Source organism: Oreochromis aureus, linkage group 22, assembly GCF_013358895.1.
Source record: "Oreochromis aureus strain Israel breed Guangdong linkage group 22, ZZ_aureus, whole genome shotgun sequence".
NCBI lineage: Eukaryota > Metazoa > Chordata > Actinopteri > Cichliformes > Cichlidae > Oreochromis > Oreochromis aureus.
The window spans coordinates 19,512,500-19,525,530 of NC_052962.1; the positions used below are offsets into that span (position 1 = coordinate 19,512,500).

Consider the following 13,031-nt stretch of genomic DNA (forward strand, 5'->3'; position numbering starts at 1 on the left):
CGTTGTGATGTGTCATATCGTGTCGTGTTGTGTTACATGTAGTGCCGACGTAGGACAGTTTTCCAATTTCATTGTACTATTGTACTATGTATGACTTTGCAATGACAATAAAGAGTTATCTTATCTTACGAGGTCACGGAGGTACGAGGATGATTCGCAGCAGACAGCAAGAGTGCCACGTTTTTTGCCGGAGGAAGATATGTTTTTGTCTCACTATATAATGTTGTACAGCCCACTTGAGGGTTATCCTTTTTGTCAAGCATGCTGCTAGCTCACACTGCGGTCCACAGTGCTGTGTAAGCTTTAATTTCAACTGCCCAAACAAATTAAATGTGCTTGGTTGTTACTTCCCCATCCCACACTTTCAACACCTTCATCTCTGTTTCATTAGTTTTTGTTAACATATTCCTGTGCATCACTTTACAGCAGCCAGACTCATTAAAATGAGACTTTGTAGGAGTTCACTTCCTCTCATGCGTTCATCCACAGCAGCTGGCCAATAAAGTTTATTGTGACCCTGATACTGCAGCAGATCGCTCTCATCCATTTCCTGTTATCACTTCAAATAGAAATGAGGCTGTAGAGGTTTGGTGCATGCAGAAAAACAGCTGCAGGGACAATGAAAAGACCTTTCTGCTCCAACTTTCTGCCAGCAAACGCTCAACTTCTCCCAGCATGCTGAGCTAATGATTAGTTGGTGTTTTTCTCCAAACACTCTCTCACTCTTCTCTCAACGTGTTCACAATAAACTGTGAACAGACACCGAGGAGAGCAGCAGAAGACCTCATTCAGGAGCTAAACTCAACATGAACTGAACTCACAGTAAAGTTAGCTCGGTGCTTACCTTTAGATGAGCCCACAAACCGAGAGAAACTCCGTGATGAAGCTGGAACTCTTTCCAAACACAGGAAACAGATCGGAGCAGAGACCCACGTGGTTAACGCTGATCTCAGCTACGATCCAGGAGACAAGGGTGGGCAGATCGATACAGATATCGATCCAGACGTCGGTAATGGTATATGATCGATAGTGATGTGTCCTGTGTGTCGAAGCTTCGATATCTGTGTCGGGTAATCTCGGGGGAGTTTTTGTGAAGCGCGTCTCGAGGCTTGCTTTGATTACGTATGCAGTGACGTTCGAGGCCTCGCGGGCAGCCCGTACCATGTGACTGATTCAGGAACTGGCTCGCCGGTTCGCGCCAGATTCGAAATAAAATGGGCAGCAAAACACAGCTGATTTGTGGAATTGGGTTACGTACGTGCTACATAGTTACTTGAGCATTTCTTCTTAGATGGAACCAGGAAGAAAGAGATTTTTTTAAAACTCATCTCTTCTAATAAAGTATGCACACAGTAATAAATATCACAAAGGATAAGTAACATAATATAAATAAACAACACTACAGATCTTATAATGTGATTTCTGTCTTTTAGTTAATTAACACAGTTTGCATCATTATCCAGATGTACATAAGCAAGAATACACAGTTACACAATCATACCAAAACTCTGTCTTGATAGTTTCCACTTTCTCTTTTTGTATCAGACATACTGAGACAATATTCGGGATAAATAACCATGAAACAATTTATTTATTCAGTTTAGTGTTTTACACATCACATCAAAGAGCCTGTTTCACTTGAATTGTCCACTTGATGGCGCAGTAGAGCAAATGAAGCATCACAATTCTTCGAACCATCTGTCGACTAGTTGGATGGAAAGCTTCAGTTCATCACGAGGCTTCATCTCACCATCACTAATGATCGACACTTTAGTTAGTTTCTCTCCTGTAGGTTCACTACTTTACTCTTTGTGGATGAAAAAGCAGCTCTGTCTGTGCGAACACCTCTTCTAATGCGGCAGACTCACTTTGCTCCGCCCCCTTCTTCCTACCCCGCTGTGACTCCACTACACAGAAAATGCATTTGGGCTACAGAGAGTGAGCAAGAGGAGCAACATGTGGAGATATTTTATGACTGTAAATGAAAATGCTGGAGAAGAGATGGAAGGCATGTCAGCACCTAAAGCCACAGGGGACCACAACAAGCTGTAGAGTTCAGCTTTCGGGCTTTCAGATCGTTTGTTTGCAGGGTTGGAAAATAGGCAGCATAGTGGCTCAGACCTGACAGGAGGAATGGAGGAGCTTTTGCTACCCTAGCCTCTTCCTGTGAGCAGTTTGCATGTTCTGCTTTTATTTCTGGGTTGTTCTCCGGGCACTTTTTCAGCTATCCAAAAGATCTTACAGTCCTTCTTTAATTAGCATTTTGTCCACATGTAGTGACTGTATTACTCATGTTACATGCAGCTGCAATTCACAGACATTTCCTGAACACCTCATATGGAAGCAAATAAGAGACGTGACATGAACAAAATACAAGAAAAACTCATCCAAATTACTTCATTCTCAGTTAAAAGCCTGTGAAGAGCAAAAGTGGTTCCTTTCCTTCTCACTAGGAAGGATGCAGATTTATACTGTGCAGCTGACATCACCTCATTATAATATACTATTATCTTGTATTTTTTCACACCCCAGATAAAGGCTTTGGATGAATTTACACTTCACACATTTTAATATCAAACTTTGTGTTTCTGTACACCTTGGACATTATAACCTGACACTGATCAGTGCTGAATGTGTCCATACAGTACAGGGGATAATCTTTCAGGATGGAACAGCTTTCAGATTTTTTTATTCGCAGAAAGGATAAAATTTGTCTCTTTCCACTTTAAGAGAGGGGAACTCACTGATGCAAGTACACTCTGGATCTGTGTGATCAGGCTGTCATGAATACTGAGCTCCTGCTCTTTGTGTTGCAGGTGTGACCTCGGCATGTGAGAAGTCCTGTGTTTAAATCCCAGATGACCAAATCCCACGCTGTATGTTTACATACTTTACCTATTACAAGTAGGGATGGGTACCGGTGGTTCTGACATAAACGGTAGTAACCAGACCGAAAAGCAGCGCACATTTCGGTGCTTTTTTTTTTTTACTGAGATGTCATACACTTTGGATTCTAGCCAATCATTTTACCTTTGCAAGCGTAGTAGGCGGGCCCAGGTACGTATGTTCTTTTAGAGCAGAGTTACAGATTAAAAATGCCCAAGGCAAAGCGGTCAAAAGTCTGGCTGTACTTCACAGCAAAAGATGCAAACTCCGCAGCCTGCAACAAGTGCTTTAAGCTGATACTGTGCAAAGCAGGTAACTCCTCGAATCTGATGAAACACCTGCCTACATATAGCATTTTGTTAAAAGCAGAGAAATGCGCCGTATTTGATAGCTTGCTACGAGACCTCACACCGTGCACATCTACTGTGGATGGGTTGCCTGTTATCGGACCCGGAGTTAGCAACATCCCCCAAAAACCCGAAGAGGAGAGTCCTGACCCCTAGCCCTGACAGTGTAGCAGAAATGATGACGGATGATGATGGCAGCAGCAGCTGTTCTTCTCTGCGTGTAGCTTAATGTTGTCCGTGTGTAATTTACGTTGAGTAGGCTAACCATGTTATTACATTAATGCATGTAAGGTGAACTAGCAAACACCGTCGTAGTTACATGCGGCTGTCTTCTTGTTTGATGGCAGATACTCCCTTCACCCTGGGCAAAAAGGCTCAAATGACCAAAGAAAAAGTGGAAAACAGCTAAACATGAGAGGTTTTTGGACAAAGTTTGTGTTTTTTCCATTGATTAAGCACTGCTTCCAGCCACGAGTGATGCCATAAATCCCCTATAGCTGTAGAAAAGGCTAACATTGTTATCTTTTTACAAAAAAACCCCAGCTGAACATGAGAGGTTTTTGGACAAAGTGTGTGTTCTCCATTCTTTAATAAGCACCGGTTCGAGCACAGTTTAAGCACCGGCACCGTTTCAAAAGTACCGGTTTGGTACTGGTATCGGATAAAACCTAAACGATACCCATCACTACTCACTATCTACACTTTTCTCTCTTGTTTAAACACTCAACAAACAAACATCTGTTTCAGGTCATAACAGCATGTGCTGTTTTGCACAACATCTGCCTCGGTGCTGGTGATATTGTGGCCCGGAGGATGATGTTCAAGATGAGGGGGAGATTGGTTCAGAGGCAGTCAGTGGTGCTCTCTGGTGGGACCAGCTATCTGCTGAGGTGTCTGCCCTGGAGGAGGTACCCCTGGACCAAAATGATTGTCAGCAAGCAGGTATTCATTCATTAGTACATTTTTAAAGTTGTAGAATATTACTTGTTATATCCGTATTAACAGGATTGTTTGCACAACTTTGTTCTTGCATCTTTGTGAAGACATTTTAGTGACATGGCAGCCGTCAGTTACATCAGTCCTGCAAACCCAAGAGATAGATGATGTGGTGAACCGTGGAAACAAGCATCCCTAAACAAGTTCTGCAGATCACCCTGTATGATGCTCAACTTAGAAGCTAGAAAGGCAAATCATTTCACTTATGGTGTCTCCTTCACCTCTTTGGTCCTGGTCCAGCAGATTCCACTGCCCGAGACTTCCTGCTCAGCCAAATATCAGGGCTGGTTAAAAGTGTGCATACTGGGACACTCAGCCTAATCCTGGACTTTAATAATAACTCTTAATAACTAATACTCCTGTTGTGTTTTTTTCCACTGTTGTTATTTTCTCAATTTGGACAATTTAATAAATCAGTTGCAAATAAACAGTTATGTTGTACATAGTTTGAGAAAATGATTCAAATACAGTTGAAGTGTTTACAATGATTTTTATTTATAAAGCTTTATACATTTTATGTTGGACATAGTTTTAAAAAAGTAATTCAAATAAAGTTCAACAAACAGCAAGTTCAACTATGTACAGTGATTAATATTTAAAGAATGTTATTTGTTTCCCCCCCTCTCGGCCCAGCTGGCTGTCATCCTCCTGCTCACTTTGGTGGCCCACTGAATAACTGGGCCCTGGAGTGTCCTCTTGGATGGCGGCAATTAGGACTGGAGGGCCTCTCTGGCAAACCCGGGTGATGTCGCTGCAGTGGGCTTCTCACTCCCTAAATCCAGGCAGAGGAAATCAAAAGTGGCAGTTGACAAAAACAGCAACAGTACAGGTTTACATGAATAAATTCAATACATTATAATTAACAATACATATTTCCATACTACTGTGCATACTTTGTATTTTTTTTTTTTTAATTTTCCCTTTTTTTAGGCTGGCAAAGGGGTGATTTTCCCCGCCAGGCCCATTTTCTCAAGAATTGCCCTGACAGACAGAATATAATAGAACATGTTAATCATGTTAATCCCTGAACAGCATCCAAAACAAAATGTATTAATCCTAATTCAGGGGCCGCATCCTTGGGAAGGCGCATTAGAAGGCCAATTACATCATAGCCAGGCGACAAAGGCTGTCCCAATTTGAAGGCTGCTCCAAATGCGTCCTTCATTTCCCCAGATTTGAAGGATCGGTCGGGTGTATCCATCCTGTCCCAGAATTCATAGCTCTGCCCAGCCAATTCCACTTTCCAACAATGGCGGCAGCTACTTTTTTATTTTAATATTACTCTTTCTGGGTCACAAAATTAACTTTTAAGATATTTTCAAGCGAGAATGTAGCTGTGTAAACTTCAAATATCTGCTCTGTTTATCAACACATCACATATTTGCAAAAAAGTGCTCCAAAGTTTTCAGAAACGTCTGTTACCCACAAGCTCGACAGCTGACTGGGAGGTCAAGGCTTACTAGAGCTGGAGAAAACAGCGGACTTCGTTTTCAATGTTTTCAGACCCTCTGCGGTCTTTTGCTACTCAGGTTAAACATGATATATAAATCACTTAAAAATGTTATAGTTTGGCTTTTTTTCAGTGTTTTATTTGTTCCTGAGTAAATCGGTTTGGCAGAGATTAAAGTTGTAGTTGTCACACAGAAAACTGATTTTTTACAATTATTTTCTTTTTGCTGTTTTTAGTGTTTTATATAAGAAAATAGAAGTTGCTGGATGTAAGCCCAGTTCAATGTAATAATGACTGTTACACGGCAGTAAGAACATTGTTTTATGCAATGTTTTTTCATTTTATATATGACTTCTCACTAGAGCTGGGCGATATAAGATTTTTTCATATCACGATATGTTTTTTTCATTTCAGGCGATAACGATATATATCACAATATAAGCCAAATAACTATATTTGTAAGATTTAAATGTGCAGTTGCTCACAAGTAAAATGTGAAATAATCAGCAGCTTGTTTTGATTTAAATATTTATTTCCCATAATAAGTTCAACAGGGTTTTTCAGATAAATAAAGGCAAATATTGCAAACTACACAAAAGGCAGCCGCTTAAAGCATTTAAGTTCCAAAATAGAACAAACAAAAAAGACTACTAAATTGTCAATTCCACTTAGAAACAAAATATTAATTCTAAAAATAAATCTTAGTTTTGTTTTACAGAAGAACAGACAAAATTGACTAACTTTTGTCAATATCAAATAAACTGAAAACTAAAAGGAAATTCTCAATCTCTCCTTGTTGTATAGCTTAGCTTTTCAAACAGTTTTAACAGTTACTTTAGTCTGACAAAAGCCGAATGACGAATTAGCGCTTTCAGTCAGAGATTGAGCATGCACCGGTTTATTGTATTTCCAGACTTGCTTTCGGCACAATTTACAGTGCATGCTACTCTGTTTTTTGTCAGACTTGAAATAGCCGAAATACCTTCACACTACGGAACTTCTATGGCCCTTCCGTTCGACAATCTCTCCGGCATTGGAACCATCATCCGTTTTCTCTTCAGTAACCTTCGGTCACGCTCTCGGTTGATTTTTCTCTAGTCGGCACACTCATTTCCTCTATTACCCGGGCGGCACGGCGGCTGGCTGCTTCCCAAACAAATACACATGTGCGGCTTGGCACTTGTGCTGTACGTAACAAGTCACGTGATGTGACGCTGCTGCTGTGATTGGTTCGGCTCTGCGCTACTTAATTTGGATTGGCTGTTCTTCTTTTTTATTTTAAGAGGACAAGAGAGATGAGGCCTATCGCAATAGTTTAATTTTTCTATCGAGAAAAAGTTAGTTCGCAATACATATCGTTATCGTTCTATCGCCCAGCTCTACTTCTCACCCATCAGCAAACATACGCTGCCCAGTTCCGGTGTTGCCAACTTAGCGACTTTGTCGCTACATTTCGGAAGTTTTCAGACCCTCTCAGCGACTTTTTTTTCTAAAAAGCGACTAGCGACAAATCTGGCAACTTTTTATGGTGTTATTGGAGACGTTTTGATGTGAAAGAAGGTGTTGCCGTGGGCACCTCGCCCGTGCCAAAGCGCTCACAGGCGGCACATAGTCCTCACGCAGCAGTCGCCTCCAGCTGCTGTCAGATCAGGAGATGTTCACCCTTACGTGTTCAAACTGCAAATGAATCGCGCATGAATGAAGCTGTTGCTCCCCTCCCACTGTAACGCAGGGCGGGAGCAGCGGTAAATGTACATTTTTCTTTGTCTACAATAACCAGGGTTCGTACGCTTTTTTCAGGGTCAAATTCAAGCACTTTTTAAGCACTTTCAAGGTCCCTTTTTAAGCTTTTCCAGCACACAGTTGCAGCAACTGTGACGTTCACTAGTAGAACTGACACACAAAACAAAACGACTACACTACACACTAACTACACAAGACAACGCACTAACTTGAGACTCCAAACATGATAAACATCACAAATCTCTCACTATCAAAACTCTCTCTCTTTTTCGCTCACTCACTTCCTCTCTTCCCAACAACCAAATACCACATGTTGCCAGTATCATTTTTGATTGGTCGACATGGTACATTTTTCCACCAATAGGGAAAGAGTGTTTTTTCATTTTTCACTCACAAGCAAAGCGTGTTTGCTAGCGCTCTCCTTAGAAAACGCCGTTTTTACCGTTTCTTCCCGGAGTAAACGCCACTGTTTTATTCAGACCCCCAAAAAACCATGGGTTTTACGTGACCTATCAACACAATTTAAAAACTGGTATATAGCTTGAAGTCTGCACGTTCGACCCAAGTTGAAATGGAGACTCTGGGTCTGTCGACCCCAGAGGGTTAATCAGAAAGCCTTAAGTTAGCTAGTTATGTATCGGGCTAATGTTTAAAGCTTTCACTTGAGTAAATTAACTCATATTACTGCTAAGTAATGTTAGCTAAGTTCACAGCATATTCCGTAATAGCGCTGCCATACTGCATCACACTCAGTGCATTTCAATCATTTCTCCAGCGAGTTTGATAGCTAGCAAAATAATAACCAAAATTTAAAAAAAATAGCATGTGTAACATATGTGTACTGGAAAATTATTTACTAGCACTCACCTATCATGCGACTGGAGAACGCAAACTCCGCCATTGTTGTTTTCCATCAAACACTCATTAAAACAGCAACCTACAGGTATGTTAGCGCACTCATCCCCGACTGTCCGAGGGAGGGGCGGGGTCACATATTGAAACAGACGCAAGGCAGCCCAGGCGGGGAAATTTTGCTTTTGCTTTTTGCAACTCATTTTATTTCTCTATCTGATAAGAAAACAATTCAATCAGATAGCTATTTATTGTGAATGAAATACAGTTACATTTTCAAGCACTTTTAAGCACCACATCTGAAATTCAAGCACTTTTCAAACCTTGAAAAGACGACATTAGAATTCAAGCATTTTCAAGGATTTCAAGCACCCGTACGAACCCTGAATAACTCAGTACACTATAATACATCATTCTAATCATTGCAAACTTAGAAATCGGATGTCCTTGCAGAGCCTTAACTCCATGTTGTACATCCGATTTCCACTGAAGAGGTTTGCTATGTTCATTTTGATTGTTAATGGTTAAAAATTCTTTTTACTGTTACTTTTTTTGGATCACAAGGTTTAAAACCACTTGAAGGAACACACACACACACACACACACACACACACTAAAAAAAGTAACTCCGCCAGTAAGTCCGGATAAAGGAGGAGGGTTGAAATTATTGAAAACAATAATTACTAAGAGAAAATTAATTTGTAGTTCTAAATATATTCTAAATGCTTTTAGGGTGTTTTTTTTTAACTCACTTTATGTCTCTTCCACAATGTTTTTTCTCTCTCCTACAGCGTCTCTTACATTTAAGTTTCTGTTCTGTGTCCTGTGTACTGTTTGTTTGTATGTGTGTCTTTTTGCTGCTGTTACAACCAAATTTCCCCTTGTGGGACAATTAAAGGATTATTCTATTCTATTTACATAGGCAGGACCGATTATGCAAATTAGGCGATGACATCATTTAGCGACTTTCAGGACAGCCAATAGCGATTTTCCTTACTGAGGAGTTGGCAACACTGCCCAGCCCTCTTCCAACACCTAAAAAAAGTAGTTATTTGTGGCTTGTCGAGCACACAGGCAAAGCAGACTGGGTTTATTATAAACTCAGCAAAATGTTGTATAAAAAGGAGCGCAAGTGTCAGCAGTGCAATGTAGGCCTTTGGCTACAGCTTGAGAGCAAGTGCTTTTTGGAGCTCTACCAGAAGCCTGAACTTATTTAGAAGAAAAGAGATGCCCAAAAACAAACCACAGGGCAGAAAAACAAACACTTGTTGTTGTTCAGTGTTTTACAGTTCATACTTCAAATTGGCTATTCTAAATCTTTTATTCATGGACATTTTACAGTTTTTACTGCCTCATGCAGTAAAAACTGTACAATTTCTATTTTATTTTTTGTCTATTTCTGTTATTAATCCCTGATTACACTGTTATAGTACACAGTGGAGAAAAAAAACCTACCAGATGTGGAAACAAATAGTAATTGTAAAAAAGGTACAAAAGCACACACTCACAGCTGATTGTATGCCATTTTTAACAGTTAAAACAAAATAACTCCAGACGGCCTGTTTAATATTATACGAGATAAAGGGTTAAAGAGATTGTACTTCTTCTAGCATCACTGCACATTTACGCAGCTTATGTTTAGAACTGTTATAAAATTCATTACCAAATTAATTTAACTCAAAGTGTATCTCAAAAATCAATAAATATGTTATAAACTAATGGGAGGGAGATCCTCTATGAGCCCAAATATACTACTATGACATGCTTAACTGCCAGTGAGACAAAGGCAATTTTTATTACAAATGAGAAATGACCATACCAATAAAGACTCTTAACTATTCAATTCTAAACAAAGTTACCCTCTGCCGTGTCCTTTGGAGCAGAATCCATGAATTTTGTACTAATTCATGGATTTCTTCACACTGTTCTTCAGATAGCTGTTGGATGTTCTCCTGACAATGACACAGGAAAAAGAAAAAAAAACTATCAGAGATTTTGTATAGCACAACAGTTACACAATCTAAACATGTATAAACACATCGATGATGCTTAAAGATTAGATGCATTTGACGAAGCATCAAATGCATCGGTCACTCTGGCACAGCTGGCTGCCAGAGTGACCGAGCCGCAGGCCGAGAGGCCGAGGGTACCCCACCCCCGAAGTGGCCCGAGCGAGCCCCAGGCTCCAGGCCCCGACAAGCAGCCACCAGGAGTGAGCCGGTGTGTACCTGGACGCCCATCCCCAGACACAAAGAATCACCAACGCACCGATGTCTGAGGGCGTCTGCCACTGGCAGGGGAAGTGGTGGGGGGAGATAGGCCTCCATACCTTGGAGGGCCTGAGATGTCCCTAGAAAGGTGGCGTCTGATACCCAACCTGACATATAGACACAGACATACAGGCACACACAGATACAGACATGCATTCCCACCCTCATGCTCTCATATGCAATTACTCAACACTCACCCAACGTGGAGACAAACATAAATAAAGACACTGTACACACAGTCACACTCCCCAAGCGTACTCTAAGCCCCAGGTCTAGGTACTGCACCCAGACCCAGGTAGTGTTACCCTTTTCCCTGGGGTGGAGAGAAGCAGACTGCCCCGGCTCGGCAGCAGCAGGGAGACCCCACATTCCAGACCCCAATCGAACGGCCAACTCCTCCTCCTCCTCGCCCCCCCCGCTCCCCGCTCCAACAGGCAGCAGAGAACGAGGGTGTGTGAAGACACCAAACCTCCCTCGCCTGCTCATATGTAGTGTTGGTGCATGTGTGTTATAAGGCGCATTTAAAACCCAGGAGGGCATGGAGCTACCTGCCAGAGAGCAGCAGCTAAGCGCATAGCCCCTCCTGATAGCCCTCAATGTCTACATGCATTTAAAATTGAGAGGTGGGCAACGACGCCAGGGGTGAGGTTGTACACCCTGATGGTCTTTTGGATTCTGTGTAGCGTGCCCACCCCCAAGGTCCTATATGTATGTGTTATGAGAGTGTGAGTAATGTGAATGTCTAAGTTGTAGGATAAAATTGCACCCCCATACTCTGCAACCCAGCAGGGAAAGGGGGCCCAGGCCCATCCAGACCGGGGCCCAGTTCAGCAGCGCCGCCCGGCCCCACAGTGCCCGAGACAGCCCACCCGACCCCACCACAGAGAAAAGTCTGCATACCAGAGCCATCATTAATTCACAACACAAGTAGGATGGCCAAGAGAGTTTGCTTGACAACTTCCATACCATATGATTTATCTGTGTGATCCACTATGTGATCACCAGGAAAATTGCACTTTAACCCAACTCACGTTCAGATGTGCTGTCTAAGAAACATAATTCTGAATGTTTTTCATTATATAATTATTCACCCCTGGCTGCAAATGGGACACCCAAGTTACCTGAAGTAGGAGACACTTGTATAATTTGGGTCAATAACGTAACACAGGTATTTCCTGAAAAGGCTGAACTCATAGTGACAGGTCACATGGAGCTTTCACATAAAATCACACTCACCTAATTTTCTTAGAGAAGCAAGGAGGATCCCACAATGCAATTTCAAATGAAACTTGAACTTTCCCGCACTCGAAATAAAGTGGGAAAACCTTTCCAGTGCCGTTACTGCCGATGTTAGTTGCATTGTTGGAATGTGAATGTGCTGTTGGTGGAGAAGGCTGCTTGGAGCTGGCAACATTGTAGGTAAGGCCCAAAACCATCAGCAGGAACACTGCCAACCTGTTGTGCATCTTGAGCAAGATGGATTAAAGAATGTACATTATAACCAACAAAATCAAGACCATAGATAAAACCAAAATCAGAGACCGCTGTTTTCTCCGCTAGCTTGATAGTTGAGTGGGAGGTCAAGGATCCATCAATAGCAGCAGCTACTAAGTTTTAATATTACTCTTTCTGCGTCAAAATAAACTTTTAAGATATTTTCAGGTGAGAATGTAGCTGTGCAACAGGCTGTACCTGGGTGTGGATCTCTTCATCAATGACAAGTTGTTTTTTCTTCACCACCAGCAGCTTCATCAGGGGTTTGATAGTCATGCCCTTCAAAGAGGATAAGAGGAACAAGATATTATACAATGTACACACACCCCTACAGTGGTTAGGACAGAAACCTATGTGTCCACCCGCCTGTTCAAACAATTTAAACTTATTGTAGTGTTTTTCTAACATTTCTGCATCTCTTTGTCAAAATAATGAAGAAACTTCACACTTTGACACATGCTGATCTTTTTAAATCAGACCTGGTTACTGAAATCAGCTGAAGGCTGAGTAGTATTACAGGGCATATTTGTTAGAATATCTAGCAGCATATAATATTTTACAGTAAACAGGAAGTCCCAGATTTCAACAAAATCACGCAAAACTAGTTTACAAAGTAAATGTAAATCTGGAAATAAAAATCTGCATAACTCGAACAAATGTACTTCTCCTGTCATCCTCCCCATCTTATAATAATGTGTAATGTTTGTTTTCATGTATGTAAATTGATCTACTTTTTAAACTGCCAATATTGAGAAATAAACAACTCGGACAAAAAACTGAAGCAAACAACAGCATCATTCATTCTCTTAACTAACTTTTACTTAGTTCTACTGGAAATATTCTTATGTTATTATATGGTGCGATTGCACATCTCTGCACCTCGGCAGCTTGAATCAGAGTACCATTCTGCTTATTAAATTGATTAAGACAGCCATATGGTTAACGGTATAAACTGGATGACAGATCCCTGCTGTTTAATAATACAGGCATGTA

At 41.2% G+C, this 13,031-nt stretch overlaps 1 long non-coding RNA gene across 1 annotated transcript; it reads left to right on the forward strand.

The window, feature by feature from the left end:
- Positions 1 to 1,951: 1,951 nt before the first annotated feature.
- On the forward strand, positions 1,952 to 4,708 carry LOC120435466. The gene is made up of 4 exons (XR_005609751.1): positions 1,952 to 2,166; positions 2,817 to 2,876; positions 3,981 to 4,175; positions 4,277 to 4,708. It is a non-coding gene; the product is annotated as an uncharacterized LOC120435466 (long non-coding RNA).
- Positions 4,709 to 13,031: the final 8,323 nt, after the last annotated feature.